Here is a 20,673-nt window from a genome sequence, read left to right as displayed (position 1 = left end):
GAGTGTGCGTGATGTTTTTTTGAGTGTGCGTGAGTTTCTTGTAGTGTGTGAGAGACAAAACATAGATTTTGTCCTAAACGGCCCCTCATACCTCTCAGAGCTTCTGTTGCAGACCGATCGGAAACAACCAATCAGAGTCAGGGGGAGGGTCTTAGCGCTGTCAATCAACTCCATGTGTGCGCTTCTCAGTGCGCAAACAGCATCCCAGGTAAAACTGTACATTTATCTGCCGTTATCTGTGGCTATCCTAACTAGCCTGAGCATTCACGGCAAACTCTGTTGCGGTGAACCAGCTGTAGCATATCAGAAAGAAAGCGGCAGGGTCTGATCAGCGTGTTCATGAGCTTGATTGACAGCACTAAGACCCGCCTCCGGGCTCTGACTGGCAGTTTCTTACAGACGGCAATAGCTCAATTTTTCTCACAGATTATCTATCTCACATTCTTCGGTCATAACACAGTGGCAGCTTAACAGATATGTAAAAGTCACATACTGCAGCTTTAAGCAAGTATTAGATTAGTGACCTTAGAAATATATGCATAAAATTCTGTCAACAGAGTGAAACCTACAACAATAAGTATCTAAAGGAGGAGAAAAAAAATCCTTCCTTGGGGGCAAAGCAAAAATTTCCCATGCTTTGGATTTCAATCCTGGCTTAAAATTCTGAACATGCTTCCTTTGATCCACCGCTTTCCCTCCCGGCCCCTCGCCGCGGCTGCTAACGTGTCGTCTACATTCACTTCCCCAACCCCACCTGCGCCCTCTCAACACACCCACACTTTGTTCCCCACCTCAGGACGCCGGACCATCTGCGCGGCCACAAAGGCGACCCGCGGCCCGACTATAAAGCCTCCGTTGTTGGCGGCCCGCTGCCCACCGAGCCCCGAGAAGACAATATGTGCCTCCGTTCCTGCCCGGTGACATTCACCACGACCATACCTGCGTGCAAGACAATCTCCTAAGAATGTCCCTGCCTTTCTGAGGAGCTGCTGTTGTTTGCTGCTCCTGTCTCATACCATTCCCACATGTCTGAGAGGTGCCCACCAGACCTGAGGGAGTATTGGTTTGTAAAACAGAGAGGTGGTGGGGGGGGAATACATTTTTCATTCCGATAAGGTTACCTCTCAGCTTTTTTTGCCTTTCAGAATTGCAAAGAAATGCATGAGTGATCTGGCAGACAGGTAGAGGAGTAAGAGAGAGAGAGGAAAGTAATTATGATGGCCGCTGACATCTTGAGAGAGATAGGCAAGGTCTGGGAAAAAAGGTGGGAGGAGGAAGGAAGGAGTAAACTCAGGTGGATGGAGCAGTCAGCCGCAGGGAGGGAGGGAGGAGGGAGAGCAGGGGAAAAAGACGGAGGAGCTGGTTTTTGTCCCCTCATCAGGGGGCTGTCAGATTTATAAATAACAGTAATCAATGGCTCAGCTGGCTCTGTCCTCTGCACTAATTGCTTAAAGTGCTTAAAAATCAGCTCATGCATTTTGTTTTCCTGGGCAGCATAGTCAGAGAGCAGCAACTGGGCTTTTGTCTTCTCCCCTCCAATCTGGTATTTGGATCAGTCTTTTGGTTTTCGGATTCAGCGTCGTGTGATTAGAGCAGGCAATGGCGATGCATTGAAGACAGATTAATGTAGGATATTGTTGCTAACGGAGACCACAGCGATGTCAGATTTAGAATATGACTTTTTCACAGCAGTCTGGACGGCCCGAAGTAAATCTGGATGTAAGCAATGACTGAAAATGATTATTATAAAGATTCTGAACTTATGAAAGACGTTTGGGTCAGTGAAGCGCATCGCATCACAGTCCCACCGCTCTTGGCTCTGACTTCATATCCAAACAGACTTCTCTACAGAAGGCTGTTGCTCCTAGCCGTCGTTTTCTTTTTATCAGCTTCCTTTGTCATCTTGTGATCATGTGACAACGCTGCCAGCTCTGAATCATTTTAAAATTGTTCCACAGACGGTGGCGTCCATTGCTAACAAAAAGAGCGCTGCTGTGTGAGGTCAACGTTCTGCTCCTGTGTATGGAAGTCGCTCTGGGCTTGTTAACTGTTCACACAGAAGTGTGGCTGCAGTCGCGTTTAGCTGGTAGTATGAACGACAATGCAAAGCAAATCTCATTTTAGCAAGAACTTGGAACTGAGCCTCAAGGGCTTGTGAAAGGTTGACCTTTATACTGAGTAGATGAAGGCTGAGGTAGAGCCTGGTGGCAGCAATAAGGGTTCACTTTTCAACTCTATTGTCAGTTCACGGCATCTTAGGCTTCCCAATAGGAACAAACTAATTAACATTTGTTATTAGACAAAAAACAAAACAATACAAATTCATCTCTCTACTAAGCAGTGTCAACCTGAGCTGTGTTTCCGTTGATCATTGATAATTGCTTAATTTGACATTTCTAAAATAAATGTGTTTAATGGAATCACACCAGTTTGGAAAAAACGAATTTTCCGATAAAAAGCTTTGGCGCTAGGAAGAGTTGGTCGGGTTCTCTGGCCGTGTTGCAAAACTGGCTTATTTCTCATGACATGAGTCACATGATCGACAACCTCATGTTACTGCCCATGACGAAGAAGACCACAGGAAGCAGTTGGAGGAGGATGGCCAGGCATGTCTATTAACGACTTCTCGCAAACAATCTTATTCACGTGTGATTTGGACCGACGTTAAGCAGGCAAACTTCTCCAATTTGCAATACAGGTGAATAAAGTTTCTTTAATTGGGTTTGGTGTGTGACAGTTTCATTGTTGTAAATCTTATCTTCACAACGATGTATTTGACTGGCATGATGGAAGTCCAACAGTGTCGAATTTCATCACCAGTTGGCCCTTTTCCAGTGTTTCTGTCAGTCTTTGTCTGCAGCTGCCTACAGCAGCAGGTCCCATGGGGCCGTCAAGCCTTGCAACATACCAATGCTTCTACGTTTTACTGCATACCTTTCTGCCACCCATCAATTCTCTACCCTTTCATTCTTAAAGCAACAAGATACTGAACTTTGGGAAGAACCCTTCATGTAAGACTTTTTTATTTGGTGAAATCTCCCACATGTGGTCAACTCACCACAAGTGGAAAAGAAAAACCTGTTTTATGGCTTTTCTGTGTGACTTTGCTCTGGTACTGACAGGCCTCTTCAGGATGACCAGCAGTCATCTCTTTGGATGGTGGGACGAAGCCAGAATTTCTGGAGAGAACTCACACATTCAAGCCTGAACACGCAAACTCCATGCAGAAGGACTGCAAGTCAGAAATTGAACCGAGGGCCTTTTCTGCTCCAATAGCACAGGGCTAACAACTGCTTCACCATACAGCACCGAATCTCACTCCAATGGATGTGTTTGTACTCCCAAACATCAAACATGGTGTAATTGATCATTGTACTCCGATGTCGTTTCATTTGATTTGGTTGAGTGCCTCCACTGTCTTCACACCAGCCTCTCTGTTTGACTCTTAATAGTCTTATTCTTCCTCAGAAACGCAGCAGTAGCCTTAAACGTGTGGTTTGCACCATGTGGGGAAAGCGCAGACAAAATGGTGGCATTTTCTATTTCAATATTATGAGAAGAAAAGGCAAAGACAGGCTTTTAAGCTGAGGCTTTTAAGCTGCAGTAAACTGTGACATTTTCATTTAGATTTTAAAGGAGCCAACAGGTTATCAGGTAGTTGTTCCAGAGCTGAGGAGAATAACAAAGTAAAAGCTGCCTGCCATTGTCACATTTTGGCAGCAGAGAGCAAAGATGACCAGGGGTCTCATTTATAAAGCCTGCTTGCTCTCCAGACGGGGCCTGAAAGTTGCGCAACGCCACTTTCCACGCAGAGATTCTGATCTATAAAACCCAAACCTGACATGAACATGCGTGCTCCCTCGTGCCATCACTGACCCCTTCGTACCGTACAGTCAATCATGTTGTTTTGGAAACAGAGGAAATGGTGACACAGATGGGAAATTGAAACTGAAGCCAAACTTCATCATGATTTCCTCAGATCTTTAATCACATATCGAACATCAGCCACAGACCGACTATCATAAGCATTCAAAAACACAGTGTGATATAAGCTTGCGCTGCTTAGCCATTGCTACTCTTTGTATTAATATTTTTTTATATGTATGCTGTACTTATACACATCATCTGTTTTGTGTTTGAAGATGAATCTACATAGTTGGATGACTGATGATCAAAACCCTTTCATGCATGAATTATGATCCTTTATGTCAGGATTTTTTTTTTCCCCTCAAGTGTTTTTGAGTTTCTTAAGGAATTAAAATTTTGCTAGATTTTTCTAGGTGATCAATTGTAATCTTCTCCAAATACAAAGTTGTTATTTGGAAATACATCAGTAGTATTGTTCTTTAAGGTGTGGGGGTGGTAACACAACTAATATAATTTAAATCAGAATACCACAAAGTCTTTATTATTTATTATAATTTTTTCATTCTCTTAAGAATGTAGAGCTAATTAAATGATCTAAACAAAACCTTAAAGTGGTTCCAGTTTCTCTCGAAGGCCAACCTGGTGAAACTGTGGCAAATTTTAAATACCTTGGGTCATTCCTGGACAGTCAGCTCAACTTGGCTGAAAACACTGACTGTGTTTTGAAGAACTGATCTCAGAGACTCTACCTTTTAAGAAGACTTAGTGATCTTGGGGTGACCCAACTAGACCAAACTAGAGTCTAGTTGGGTCACCCTATGTCTTGAATTTGGGGGAAAAAAAATCATATTTTATTAATCACTACAGAAGGGCTCAGTGAATGCGCATATGAAACTGGTGGGTTCAGTACCTCAAAAAAGGTTAAGAACCACTGGGTTAAACCGAACTGACTTTTGAATGAAGGCGTAGACAATATAAGATTCTTTTTTCCTTCCAACTTCTCATTTTCATAAAAAACATTTGTTCATATCAACGTGTGACGTGTTCATTTTAACAGTAATGAATGAAACAAATAAAGTGACTCTACATGAGGACCTTCCAAATAAACAGCAAACACTCATAAAAGGGCCTCGATCCTAAGTTGCTGCGCAGGGAGAGCTTGTTCACAGCTGGACGACTTCAACTGGCTGCTTGAATGAGAGGCTTAAGCATTAAAGACAAAGCTTAAGGTAAGCTTTAAGATCACTGTTTGTGTATCCACAGATTTTTATAGCAGAAAACTGGCAGTGGAGGAAAACAAAGGCAATCCGAGCAACAAGCCTCAAAGAAGAAACGCTACTGAATGTAAAACGGAGCTCATAGAACGACAGGATTCAACATTTTAAAGAAAAGGAACAAAGAACAACACCGAGCATGAACGCTGACCTGTGTTGTTTTCTTTAGGTGCTTCAGCACCAATCGCTCAAAGGATCTCATGACTAATGATGAATAATTTACTCCGGCAATGTTGTCATCTTTTTGATGGTCTGCTTCTCCCCAACGTTGTGCTCCATCTGCGTCACGCCGAAAACATCAAACAGCGAAGCGAAGCTGGTCCTCGGAGGTCTGCAGCTGCTGCGGGTAAAGGAAAAAGTAGCTGTATCTTTTCCTCTCACAGACACTGGCAGTGAAGAACAGCATCAAAGTTTATTGGGTTAATCTTGTTGGATTATAAATTGGCTTTGGAAATGTCACAACAAAACACCTATTATATTTTGACATTTACAAGCTGGTCTGAGGTCAGAGAAAGACGAAAGGCGACGATGTGATCAGGGTGGAGACGATCGGACACACTCAACGCCAAAATGACTAAATGTATTGGCTGCTATATGGACTAAGCTGGCATTATAATGGTGAAGCTAAAGGATTATAAAGTCAAGAAATGAAGTGACAAGCCTTACCGCTATGGAAGTGCAAAGTTTCTCACTAAACCTTATAGAAATGTTGTATTGATGAAGAAAGTGTGGGTTCAGTGAAAGTCAGTGGCGACCTCACTGCTCCTTCTTTTCATATTAAAAAAGTGAGTTTACTCTCCTTCATTCAGGACGTTTAAAGAAACATTCTGTAAAAGTAGTATCGGTTATGAGTTTGTAAAATGTTAAGAAATCTTTGCAGGGGCAGAAGGCTAAAAGTCAGTCAGGAATCCCCGTCGCGCAGACTGCTGCCTGATTGGGCATTATCTGTGTAGTATCTCAAACGCTTACAGTACAAACCAGAATATTTAGATATTTTTTGTTTCTCATTTCAGAAAGTTCCCAACTTTAAAGTGCTAAGCAAGTCACTTCAAATGTCTAATAATATCAGACTAATAGCTTAAGATTGAGTGTTGCTGTTCATCTGAGAATTGCAGATGTCACTTTTTACAGTGAATACTAACCTCCCCCCCAAAAATTTTTAAATTAATACATTTAGAAGAAATGAGAGGAAACTGATTCATAGAAACAATACATTTCTATGCACAATAAACATCATATACATGATGACCAACTGCTCAGGTGGTATAGGTTCGTCCAGTGACCAGCAGGTTGCCGGTTTGACCCCCTGCTCTGTCTGTCTCAGTTGTACAATTAGAAGTCATTTATTTATCACATCTAAAATACACAAGCAACACCAGGTTTCATTCAAATAATGAAATCATTCAGATAATTTGTCTGTTTTGGCATTAAACCAGACCAGACTTTTCCTGCTTCAGATGAGTTTGAATCAGCAGAATAATTTCTATTTGCTGAATGGTTGAATAATCAGAGAATTTTCAGAAATTGTTTACTGCTTTATTCAAATTCAGAAGCTTGCATATTTTCCTGCATACTCTTTACAGTACAAATAGGTAGATATTTTGCACATCACTTCGCAGGCTTCTTGCACCAACTTGCTGGGTTTTGTTCTTACTCCTCCGGACAGAACCAGAGGAATTAAGTCGGGTTTGGGGCTTTGCTCATAATTTCTCTGGGACAAAGATCTAGACATGGTGACAGCCTCTTCAGCCGCTGACTTTACTGCACTTTGCACATTGATGGTACATTTTGGGCCATTTTCCACTAGACGCCCCATTTGTGCCAAATCTACAACTTTCTGACCGAAGCCTCGAGGCATTGCTTCACTATTTCTACATAATGGTTTTTTCCCTGTTGTCATTTATTTTGTAGATTGCTCTGGTCCATCCTGCAGCAAAACATCCCCAACAACCTGATGCTCCGTCTCACCAGGGTCCCCTTTTCCCACCACATTCAAACGGATTTCTAAAAATGAAAGTGTATGAAAGACTGCCTCTTAATTATTATTACTTTTTTTGGTGTAAGAAACTGTATCATAAAATCTTTGATCTATCTGACATGGTTGCTTCAAAAATAAATAAATAAAAGCAATTGTTGAGTGAAAAAAATATTTTTGGTCATAAATATTTTCATTTAAAATGTATAAATAAATTCCCCAGAAGGATGGCATTAAAACAGAGGGAGTGAAGAATCTCCCTGTGCCTCCGCAGATGTTGAAGTTCTGAGTTAAATGCAGTGTTGAAGTCGTGACTGATCTTCCCCCCTCTATCTCTTTGCGATGTGCAGACTTAAAGGAAACGCTTGCAGCCAAATCAAGCTCCCAACAATGCTGAGGCCGCTTTTCTACAGATCTGTTCTGCTGTCAAAAATCCAATAAAAAGAAAAAGAACAAAACCTACAACGCACCCCAGAGGGCTTAGTGGGCCAGACAACATCTCTTATCTCTGTTTTTCCTTTTCTTCCTCTATGTTTTCTTTAGAATTTCCTTTCATCCTGCTTTTATTGTTCCTCCTGATGTTTAACCCACCTTCTGATGCGACCCCGTCTCTATCGCCCTTTTCTTTCTCTTAAGAGTTACACTTTCAGTACTAGGCTCTGAAAGTTATTCATATAAAATTTGTCTCCTTATGTCTACATTTACCTTATCCAAGTATGAGAAAAAAAATCTAAACTAGAAAAGCACTAGGTAGATCTATGCACTAAACAATCTAGCCAGTGTTCTTTGGTTAAGGTTCACTGTAGCTGCCCTTAAAAATTGCACAAACTGATAAAAAAAAAAAAACAAAGCCATTTAATGGAAACTCCAATTCCGAAAAAAAAAAAAAAAACTCACGTTTTTCGCAAAAATGAGTTTTTTTGCCTGAATCAGGTGGTTTTTTGGATGTATCATAATTTGTGTATTTCAATGGGAACACTTCTTTTTTTTTACATCACAGGAGTCAAATGATCAACAGCCAGATGTGACAAAACGTTTGTTCACTCATCATGTGAACAAACTTGTTCATGTGTTTTTAACTGTGAATATTTACTGGAAACACCACAATTGAAAAATCGTGTTGTTTTTTTCCCCCAACTCTTGCAGAAAAACAAAGTTTTACGTAGTGACTCTGGTCATACTCCTGACTCAGTTAAGTTGGAAAAAAACTAAATTGATGTAGAAGTTGAATTGCATTCCAAAAGCATCTGAAACCTCGGCCACTTTCTCTGTTTTTACAATCATAACCTTTTCTGTAATTTATCAGGATTTTATGAGACCAGCACAAAGCTTTCCCTATCTGTTCAGTGTAAGGAAAATATGATTGAAAATGAAACATGCAGAGTGTGTTTGTATTGAGCTGTACTAACAACAGATTCTCAATTGGATTCAGATCTAGACTTTGGACTATTAACATAAATATGCTTTAAGTTTGGTCTCGCCCAACCAGAACACCTGCTGTCATGTTTTGAGGAAGCCATGTGACCCACATGGAGAATCAAGCATTGAACGCAGGCTCAGCATGTGCAGCGAGTGGTGAGTCTCAACAGTCCAGAGGCTCAGCGGTACGATAGAGCTCTGACAGACGGGTGTATGCTGGAGGAAGGATGGGGGATGAACCACGATACAGGTAAGGTAAATCCAGGAGAGATCGTTATTACAGTAGGACTTGGGGAAGGAACGGCACAATGAGGGATCATTAACTCTGGAAACACTGGAAAGCAAGGTAAGTGCAGAGTTACTTCCTCAGAAAAGCAAATATCACAAGGAGTTTCCAAAGGACCTCTGGGAAATGGAAAGTACCAGTGTAGGTTGATCTTCAGGCTCCAGCTCCTTATATCGGCTGACAGCCTGATCAGTAATTGCACACAGGTGTGGAGACTGCCACAGACTCCCACACTCTCCTGCAAAGATCCTCTAGAAGGGCAGATGACTCATCACACACACTGCAGGATCCCAACACTTAGAATCGTTTGCTCTGTACCCTACGTGGCTTGTGGCAGACCCCAAAGGGAACTTCCTGTGGCCTTATCTTTCAGAAATAGCTTCTTTCCACTCTGCCATAAAGACCAGATTTGGTGACGACATCATTTAGACAGAACCTCCCACATGAGCTGTGACTCTCTGTACCTCCATTAATGACGAAGGTACAGAGGAATCCATAGAGTTACCATGGATCCCTCGGTCATGGGCCACTGTAGCTCAATAGGAAGAATAGCAGTCATGCAATCAAAAGGTTCTGGTTGTGAGTCAAGCTTCCTTGCCTGGGGAGAACATGTTAACTGAGGCTGAGATCCTGTTGCAAGTCAATGGGTGGTCTAGTTTTTGGGCCCTTCTTGTTTGCCTTTTTTTCCCTCACCTTGACTTTCTTCTTCGCGTGTGACCACTTTCCTCAGAGCAAGATAGTACTCAATGCAAATGATCCCTCTGGAGTCTTTTTATGTAGAGTTTCTTGCTCTCTCCTCGCATGTAAAATAAGTCAAACGGCAGCTCAAAATTGCTGCTGTCAGATTGTGTTCATGGTGGTCTGTCTTGTTTATTTCTGTGTTAGCATGCGTCGTGTAACCTGACCCCTGCATTAAAACTATGGGGACAGGCTTTAGTCACCCTGCGGACTGATTTTCTTCAGTCATCTCCAGCCTCATCTGTTGCGGGCGATTCTGCCAGATTCCATGTTAAGAAAAAACTCATTAAATTTACTGCTATCAGGGTCACAAACATGCACAACGTTCTTGATACCTGTTTAACATCATCAGTGCCATTTGTCTCTATCAATCCCTGCCTTCTCGTCTTGTTTTACAGAGTGTTCTGGGCATGTTTTCATGCTGGTGTCCTACTTAAGTTCATCTCTTCACCAGCTGTGAAGAGATGACGAGCAAAGCCAGGTCACTTTGTTTGATTTTGCTTGTGGCCGACTGCTGATTTGCACGTTCTCCCCAGATTTCTTCTTCTCTGAAGGGAAGATTTATTGCCTGCTGTTTATCATCAACAGAGATGACAACAAACTAATTAGAGCTCTGAGAAATTGTCCCAGAGAATGAATATTTAATAACAAATTACTATTGAAAGATCAAGATGGCGAGGGAAGCTCGCGGCATACGGTCCCTTTAGTGGAAACAAATGGGGATTCAGCGAAATTCAAATCAAACCCGAGATGTGTGGCCAAACGGCCGATGAACCGCAAGGAAAAACAAGATTGTTTTTAATGCGGCCAATAAAAACAATAATGTGTCCGAAGATTAAAGAGGACAATTAGCGGTGAGATGGGGCTTTTATTCAGTGACATTAGCAGCAACAAAGAATTCTTGTGGTTTTTTGTTTGGTGTGATAAAGGCTGTACTGAATGAGCCAAATACTGTGGGCTGGCCAGACAGAGGCAGTCTATTAAAACTCATTAGGGCTGGAAATGAGACAAATGAAGAGCGCTTTACAACGCAGAGGGAGAAGAGACGAGCTCCAAGCTGTTTATTCTGATGGCGCGGCGACGAGGTCAGAGGCCAACGTTGTATTCCGCGTGAATAGGCACGGCGGCTAATCCCAGACAGTTTTATTTATGGCTCCCACCTCCGCGATAGGCAGCACGATCCGTGTTCACTCAAAACTTAGCCCCCGAAATCGAGAGCAAGAGGTCAAAAGGCTAACGTCAGCAGGACCGGCACGGGTTGGCATGAGGCGCCTTTTAAAAGGGTTAACACAACCTCTGAGCAAACAGACAAGACCTCTCTGTCTCTGAGAATACTAGCGTCTCGGGGACTCTTTATTATTCATCTTCCTTCAAAGCAGTTTGGGCCTAAAATGAAGAGAGGAAGAAAGATTGAGCAAGTTTGGGAAAGGAGGAAAAAAAAGAGGGTTATGGCCAAACCGCTGCAATAAAAGTGATGTATGAGACGTCACTCAGTGATTGGCTCAATTCATCACCCACAAAACACAACCATGTCTATGTCCACACCCACAAGGTGTGTGCGATTGTGTGTGTGCACACACACACAATCGCACACACACCTTCCAGCCTGTAGGCTAATAGAAGCTCAATAAAATAAGCACTTTGCAAATAAGGGATGGAGCAATCTGTTATTGGGCTGTATGAGCTCTACCTGCATGCACTGACTCATGCACACTGACTTTAAGTGGAACAGTTCTAAAGATGGAAGCGCAGGAGCAGAAAGCTGAGAGAATGCAGGTGGTAACTAAAACTGATGGCACAGATCACAGGCGCCCTGATTAATGCTGGAATCATGTGATGCCTCAAAAACAGCTATGGATAAGGCTCTAATCCAGCCGTGTTTTCTTCTGTAACGCTTAGTGTAGAAGAGAGGCATAAAGTAAAGAGCAAAAGTTACAGGAGGGACTGAGTCAAGTCAGTAACAAGGCAGTTCAAAGTGCTTTACATGATGGAAATAGAATACAGCAGGCAATTATGAAACAAGCAGCAGACTTTACATTGTGTCAAATGCAATCATCAATAATAATAATCATCAAATATTTAGCTATTATTAGTCAAAGGCAACAGGTGGGTGTTAGTCTAGATTTAAAGGAAATCAGTGTTTCAGCTGTTTTACAGGATTTTGGAAGTTTGTTCCAGATTTGTGGTGCATAGAAGCTGAACGCTGTTTCTCCATGTTTGGTTCTGGGGATGCAGAGCAGAACCAGAAGACCAGAGAGATCTGGAAGGTTGCTACGACAACAGCAGATCTTTGATGTATTGTGATGCTAAGCCGTTCAGTGATTTATAAACTAATATTCTCTGAACTACAAGGAGCCAGTGTAGTGACTGTAGAATTGGTGTGATGTGCTCCATGTACCTGGTTTTAGTCAGAACACCAGCAGCAGCGTTCTGGATAATCTGCAGCTGGACTATTGATTTCTTTTTAGGACTATTGATTTCTTTTTAGGCAGACCTGAGAAGACACTGTTGCAGTAATCGATGTGACTAAAGATCAACATATGGATGAGTTTCTCTACATTACTGTGTACCAGAGAACAAAACAATGTTCATGAGGAGATGGAGGAGTGAGTTTGGTGGGGAATTTGGAAGAGCAACTGACACACTCCCAAACTTTCTTTTGAAAGCAAAGCCTTTCCAGAACAGGTGAAGCTAAAACAAGTGGTGGACTGATATCATTTCTAATTGGACTGTTGACTTTAGAAGTGGTGGCAACAACAAAACTAATCCACAAACGCAACAAAATCAAAACCAATTACCCAACAAACCAATTACCTAACAAATATAGACTTCTCTCTATAAACATATACATTTAGTCAACAAATTTAAAAAGCGCCAAAGTCTGTGAAGCAGTGACTCAGAAATTATGCGTTCTATTGCCCACAAAACTGGCCTTGCCCTTGCTGGTGACAGTCTTGTTGCCCTTGCACTTGAAGATGTCAACTCTCCATGTTCCTCAGTATGTGTGCGTGTTTGCGTGTGGGTGTGTGTGTGTGTGTGTGTGTGCGTGTGTGTGTGCGTGTGTGTGTGTGTGTGCGTGTGTGTGTGTGTGTGTGCGTGTGTGTGCGTGTGTGTGTGCATAGAGTCATCAGAGAACCAGCATCGTCAGTGTCAGTGCTCTTCCTCCCTTCTTGACCCTGTCATGGTGACTGCCATGCAAGTGTCTCCATCTGGGCAAGGTTCTTCACAGACACACACACAAACACACCTAAACACACACACACACGCGCACGCACACTGGTGCTACTTGCTCAAACACAAGTTAGAGAGGACCAAACACAAAGTGAGTAAAATTAGATTTGAGGCTCGCAACAAAACAATTATTTTCAAAGTGAATCCTAAATGTTCTCTCAGAAGCTGAGTACAGGAGTTCTATAATGCCTGAATATACAAATGAAGTACTTTAAGGAAATCATATTTTCTTTCATCCAATCGTGGTTTTCTAGGCTTTTGCTTTCACAAATAAAATTTTAGAACTAACAATAAAGCTAAAGCATCATCAATCCACCTCTTAATGTAAATGTGTGTCCTGTTCGCCTTCTGGTGAATGTCTTTACCAAGAAGCTTTTGTCCATTTTTCTATCGCAAAAAACAGCTTAGGACTGAATGGAGAGCATCTGTGAGCATCAGTGTTCAGATTGTCTAATAGGTTTAGAGCTGGGCTTTGACTAGGCTGTTCTAACACATCAGTATGTGATCTAAGCCAGTGTTTTTCAACCTTTTTGGAGCCAAGGTACATTGTTTTATTTGAAAAAAATCCCAAGGCACACCCATTCATCCATTCATCCATCCATTTTCTACCGCTTATCCGGGGTCGGGTCGCGGGGGCAGCAGCTTCAGACGGAGGCCCAGACTTCCCTCTCCCCAGCCACTTTTTCCAGCTCCTCCAGGGGAACCCCAAGGCATTCCCAGGCCAGCCGAGAGACATAGTCCCTCCAGGGTGTCCTGGGTCTTCCCCGAGGCCTCCTCCCGGTGGGACGTGCCCGAAACATCTCACCAGGGAGGCGTCCAGGAGGCGTCCATACCAGATGCCCGAACCACCTCAACTGGCTCCTCTCAACGTGGAGGAGCAGCGGCTCTAGTCTGAGTCCCTCCCAGATGACCGAGCTTCTCACCCTATCTCTAAGGGAGAGCCCAGCCACCCTGCGGAAGAAACCCATTTCGGCCGCTTGTATCCGTGATCTCGTTGTTTCAGTCATGACCCAAAGCTCATGACCATAGATGAGGGTGGGAACGTAGATCGACCGGTAAATCGAGAGTTTCTCTTTTTGACTCAGCTCTCTCTTCACCACGACGGACCGGTAAAGCGCCCGCTTCATGGCAGACGCTGCCCCAATCCGCCTGTCGATCTCCCGCTCCCTTCTTCCCTCATTCGTGAACAAGATCCCCAGATACTTAAACTCCTCCACTTGAGACAGGATGACCCCCCTGACCCGGAGAAGGCACTCTACCCATTTTCCGGCTCAAGACTATGGCCTTGGATTTGGAGGCATTAAGCCTCATCCCGGCCGCTTCACACTTGGCCGCGAACCGCTCCAGCAAGAGCTGCAGATCACGATCTGATGAAGCCAACAGGACCACATCATCCGCAAAAAGCAGAGATGTGATCCAAGGGGCAACCAAAATGGATCCCCTCAACACCTCGGCTGCACCTAGAAATTCTGTCCATGAAAGTAATGAACAGAATCGGTGACAAAGGGCAGCCTTGGTGGAGTCCAACTCTCACTGGAAACGAGCYCGACTTACTGCCGGCAATGCGGACCAGACTCTGACACCGGTCATACAGGGACCTGACAGCCCGTATAAAAGGGCCCAGTACCCCATACTCTCGGAGAACCCCCCACAAGGCCCCTCTGGGGACACGGTCGAACGCCTTCTTCAAGTCCACAAAACACATGTAGACTGGTTAGGCAAACTCCCATGCACCCTCCAAGGACCCTGCTGAGGGTGTAGAGCTGGTCCAGTGTTCCACAACCAGGACGAAAATTTTTCCTGAATCCAAGGTTCGACTATCCAACGGACCCTTCTCTCCAGGACCCCTGAATAGACATTACCAGGGAGGCTTAAGAGTGTGACCCCCCTGTAATTGGAGCACACCCTCCGGTCCCCCTTTTTGAACAGGGGGACCACCACCCCAGTCTGCCAATCCAGGGGAACTGCCCCCAATGTCCATGCGATATTGCAGAGTCGCGTGAGCCAACACAAACCTACAACATCCAGAGCCTTAAGGAACTCCGRGCGGATCTCATCCACCCCCGGGGCCCTGCCACCGAGGAGCTTTTTGACCACCTCRGCGACCTCGTCCCCAGAGATTGGAGAGCCCAACCCAGAGTCCCCATGCTCAGCTTCCTCAACAGAAGGCATGTGGTGGGATTGAGGAGGTCTTCGAAGTATTCCGCCCACTGGCCCACAACGTCCCGAGTTGAGGTCAGCAGCACACCATCCCCACTATAAACAGTGTTGGTGCTGCACTGCTTCCCCCTCCTGAGACGGCGGATGGTGGACCAGAATCGCCTCGAAGCCGTACGTTAGTCTTTCTCCATGGCCTCTCCAAACTCCTCCCACGCCCGAGTTTTTGCCTCAGCGACCACCCGAGCCGCATGCCGCTTCGCCCGCCGGTACCCATCAGCTGCGTCTGGAGTTCCACAGGCCAAAAAGGCCTGATAAGAATCCTTCTTCAGCTTGACAGCATCCCTCACCGAAGGTGTCCACCAACGGGTTCGAGGGTTGCCGCCGCGACAGGCACCAACAACCTTGCGGCCGCAGCTCCGATAAGTCGCCTCGGCAATGGAGGTACGGAACATGGTCCACTCAGACTCAATGTCCCTCACCTCCCCCGGAACATGTTCGAAGTTCTGCCAGAGATGGTAGTTAAAGCTCCATCTCACAGGGGACTCCGCCAGATGTTCCCAGCAGACCCTCACTACATGTTTGGGCCTGCCAGGTCTGACCGGCTTCCTCCCCCACCACCGGAGCCAACTTACCACCAGGTAGTGGTCAGTGGACAGCTCCGCACCTCTCTTCACCYGAGTGTCCAAGACATRCGGCCGCAGATCAGATGAAACGATGACAAAATCGATCATCGAACTGCGGCCTAGAGTGTCCTGGTGCCAAGTGCACATATGGACACCCTTATGMTTGAACATGGTGTTCGTGATGGACAATCCGTGACAACCACAGAAGTCCAACAACAGAACACCACTCGAGTTCAGATTGGGGGGGCCGTTCCTCCCAACCACGCCCCTCCAGGTCTCACCGTCATTGCCCATGTGAACGTTGAAAGTCCCCCAGTAGAACAAGGGAGTCCCCAGGAGRGGCACTCTCCAGTACCCCCTCTAAGGACTCCAAGAAGSKTGGGTAATCTGAACTGCTGTTCGGCCCGTAAGCACAGACAACAGTCAGAACCCGTCCCCCCACCCGTAGGCGGAGGGAGGCTACCCTCTCGTTCACTGGGGTAAACCCCAATGTACAGGTGCCAAAATGGGGGGCAACAAGTATGCCCACTCCTGCCCGGCGCCTCTCACCGTGGGCAACTCCAGAGTGGAAGTACGTCCAGCCCCTCTCAAGGAGACTGGTTCCAGAACCAGAGCCATGCGTCGAGGTGAGGCCGACTATTTCTAGCYGGAACCTCTCARCCTCGCACACTAGCTCCGGTTCCTTCRCCACCAGAGAGGTGACGTTCCACGTCCCAAGAGCCAGCTTCTGCAGCCGAGGATCAAGCTGAGGATCTGCAGCCCAAGGAGGAGACGAGGCACACCACCAACCAAAAATGCAAACAAAGGCCACCTATATTACATATATAGTTATTCTTATCAAAGTGTCTGGAATAGGAATCAAATAAACACAAAAAAATATTTTTATCATATTTTACATTTCTTATTTCAAATTGCACTTAACATGTCCACTTCAAAAATACACCTGAACAGTGCCACAACAATGTGGTCTTAAATTTAAAGAAGTTTAAAGAAGACTAATAATTTTTTATTTAATATAATTGCTAGTGATAGTTAAGTCAACTCAATTGAAGTTGTAACAAAAGCTTTAATTAAGAGACAAAGTTGATGCAACTCAACTTAATCAAAGCAACACGAAAACTAAACAGAATCATTACACTGGGATTAGGTTACACACTGTTTAACACATATTTTAATAACTAGATTACTTCTGATGACATGTTAGTTGCACTGGCACATTTTTGGCATAACAGAGTAAAATGTGCTTGACATGTTTATTTTAAAAACATTAATAAAATCAGACTGCATCTCTCTATTGTTTCTCTTCCACTATTGTCTTCTACTGCTCATCTACTCAGTATTTGCACTACAACATAAATCATCAATAATTACAATGATGTTTGTGCTTATAATGTGACAAAATGTGAACAGTTCAAGTTCGGTTTTGCAGGGCACTGAACCATTAGCAGAAGCTTATTTGCTCGGTGTAAAGGTCATAGGTGTGGAGAACTCCCTCACTTCAAGATATTTAAATTCAGCTTAAGGCCATTAATCCAAGCTTTCTGCCTGGTTGAACAGGAGAGTCCTGGAGGTTAAGGAGGCTAAGGAGGTTTCCACGGGTCAGAGGCAAGCGCCCAGTTGGTGTAAACCTGGAAGAGCGGTGGTGGCATGGCAAATGTCGCCCCCTTTGCCACACAGGACCGCTATGCACAACATTTTTAGCAAGAAAACCAGAAAATGGCGCAAAAAATGCAGACACAAAGTAAGAGTCCTGCAGCTCTGTCTTTCATTCAAGGCTTTAGAAGTACAGCGTAGGATGTTCATGGCCTGGAGGAAGAAACTGATTGGGAAAAAAATTCATTTTCTCCCAGTTTGTTATTTTTTGTTACTTATATTAACTATTGTCATTTTTGTTCTTAAAATACCAACATTTCCTCTTAATTTTATATTTTGGTCCATCTGATGATGTAATTTTTAGATATCAAATGATTGATAATTTGATCAGTTACCCAGTGAGTAGACATTTTACCAAATACTGTTTTACTCTTTCTTGAGTCATTTCTTGGATGGCTACTTTTTACTTTTGCTTGAGTAGAAATATGTTTAAGTAGTACGATTCTTACTGGAGTACAATTTTAGGGACTCTTCCCACTTCTTACTGTGAGTTTAGATGTTGTTCATTATTATTTCAGACTACAATGGTTGTTGTGTCATTCATGCCACATGATCAACTGGATTTGATTCATTGTAATCAATATTGGTGGGAAAAAAATGTAAAATTGAAAGATTGTAAGTCACATTTGCCTGTTTTACATTCTGGAAAAGAAAGTTAACCTCTCCAATTGTTCTTATGTATTTTTTTTTTTTATAAAGTTTTATTATGTCTGCTGTCATCGTTACCTGGACAAATCAAGAGGTGTATCAAAGATTTTCATGGATGTTTAACCCGGAAGAACCTTGAGATGTTTCTAAGTTACACTTACACAAAAAAGACAAATTTAGAAGAAGGTTACATGAATAATTACTTCCATGATGGTGAACAAGCCGCAGCACACAAAGTAACAACGTCGCTCCACATAAACTACTAGCTGTTTGCACAGTGACAATCACAGTTAACTAGTCATGTTTTAATTTTTTACTAGGGGATACTTTAGAGCAGCGTCAACTAAATATTAAGTGAAAAGCAAAAAAAGAAATAAAAAATGGAGTTGGAACATATTATTCTCTATTTTGACTATTGTGTTATATCTTTAATAGGCGTTTTGCAGACTGTAGCACTGCTTCCAGCCCTGCGCCGCTGTTAGAGAGTGACAGCTCTATACCGCGGCTCCAGCTGTGTGACAGGTTGCCACAGAAACCCCGGAGAGAGCTGCAGGCTAATGCTGAACAGCAGCAGCTGGCACTCAATCTATGGATATTTTTGCGACTTTATCCGGGTATTTTAAGACCTGCTCTGTGAATGAACCCGAGATCAGGTGTGTGCAGAAGTGAGAAAACTCCCAGCTGGTCCGTCTCTTCTCTCCCTCTCCCAATACACCAACTAATCATTCAAATAGATGTGCTTTGGAAACACGACTTTTAATCCAATTACTTATTTAAGCATTGGTGTGGATGAACTCTATCGGTTCTTTGTCAGGATGTATTCCTGTTCAAGTTCAGTCATCATCCAGTGACAGTATGAACGGGTTGCTAGTCCATCACAGGAACTAACATAAACAAATGAGACACTATAGCTTACCACATGAACAAAAGAAAGAAGTTTTATTTTTCCTCTGAATGCAAATCAGTCCATAAAATACAGAAGCACTGGTCCAGTAGTACTTTCTGGAAAAAACTAGACCACATTTTGGAACACAATCAAGTAACTAAGTTAACTTCAGTTGTTATAAAAATGCTTCATAAATCAAATATTACTTAAAAGAAAATTGAATTAGTAATTTTGGGCCTCTGACTCTTTAAGAAACTCCTTTTCTTTCTAAGACTTCACCTTCAGGAAGTCATCACAACATGGCTGCTCTATTAACCCTTTAACAACATGTTTACCAGTCTTGCATGGAGGAACAGCTTGTATACCCAGCTCAGCAGGTATGCACTTCAGCCAGGTGTTTGCTAGTTGCTGCTGGCTAGTCTGGAGGACCTGAGATAATTGAAACAATTGTAGCTAATAATTAAGCTGATTGAAAATTGCTCCTCCTCCTCCTCACTTGGTATTTGGAGGAAATAATAATTAGAAAGAGTTAAGTCACTCGGACAAAAATATCCTCTTTCATTTTTTTGTTCATTTGGAGTGGTATGTGTTTTTTATGATATTTTCATGATTTGCTCCTTTTAGGTTAGCTTGTAATCTATTTGATTTGGGTAAGGCTTTGTCTCAGTGTGGTAACAAAACAGAAACTCTCCAGATCAGACTGGTTCTTCTTAAAATACTTGGTTCTTCCTAAAATACTTGGTTCTTCCTAAAATACTTGGCAAAATGTCGTCCACATGGTTTACTGGACACCAGCCAATCAGTGGTTGGCTGATAACATACGGCTTATGATGTCATCACTGCTCAGATCTGGGAGGAAACTAGAGAAAATGGCTGTTGGATGTGACTAGACTAAAAGTGACTAGAAGTTACAAAATTGTGTTGTAGTGTTCTTGTTTTGTATTGAATTTACTGTGCATTGATTGACCTTTTTTTTGTATTTATGGATAAAATTTGTGTAGTCAAGTCATTTTGACCTTGTTTGTATAACTTTTGTCTCTTTTTAGCAGGACAAAACTGAGCATTGTCCAGGGACAACAGACCAATAATTCCCTTTTTTGCTAATTCCGGTGCATTGTCCCGACCAAGTAAATGAAATTAAATGTAATGGATGCTTTTGAAAATATGAATAGTTCTGTGTGTCCGTAAGTGTGTCAATCTTCCCTGAATATGTTTAAAATTTAACAAAGAACTTATTTGAAATAATAAAAAATTTTTAAAAAGTTTTTTTTGTCTAATTTTCTTGAGTCTGGTTTGACTTTTAAAGTTATGATCTAATTAAGGAGCAACAACACAACACTGAATCGTTCATTAATATTTGTTACTTTATGTATAAATTGTAACTATAGGATCTACAATCTGAATGGACCTGAAAGAAAACAGAAGCATACCTAAAGTAAAAGTTTCACAAAGAAAGTGTAATATTTACATCCGTTCCTGAGTGTAGGGGGATCAGCCAGTGGCAAATGTGTGATTTGTTAACAGTCTCAACACAGAGAGCGGCTCTGGCTCCTGCTGGGAGCCACTGCTGCGCCAAGAATCAGCCGCTGAGAGCCTGAGCCGGGGGGCGGGGCTAGGGCCGTACCTGCTGCTCATACAGTGAGACCAACAGATACCTACACAAGTCTCATATTACTGAAGAAAAAGACAAAGATTTGCTTCAAGTTGATCTTTTGAAAAAAAATAAATAAATAAAAAAATGACTAATTGTAGCAACGGTGGTTGTTAGTTTCACTTCCAATAAACTTTCACTTTAGGAGAACTGAAATTGTGTTGAGTTGAGAAGAAGAAGGCTGTGTTACTTTAAAACATTTCATTAAAATTTTAGACCAAGCTCGATGGAATGGGCCTAAACATTTTAGATATTTTAGTAT

This window comes from Poecilia reticulata, linkage group LG5, assembly GCF_000633615.1.
Source record: "Poecilia reticulata strain Guanapo linkage group LG5, Guppy_female_1.0+MT, whole genome shotgun sequence".
NCBI classification, from domain to species: Eukaryota; Metazoa; Chordata; class Actinopteri; order Cyprinodontiformes; family Poeciliidae; genus Poecilia; species Poecilia reticulata.
This window is presented reverse-complemented; position numbering follows the sequence as displayed.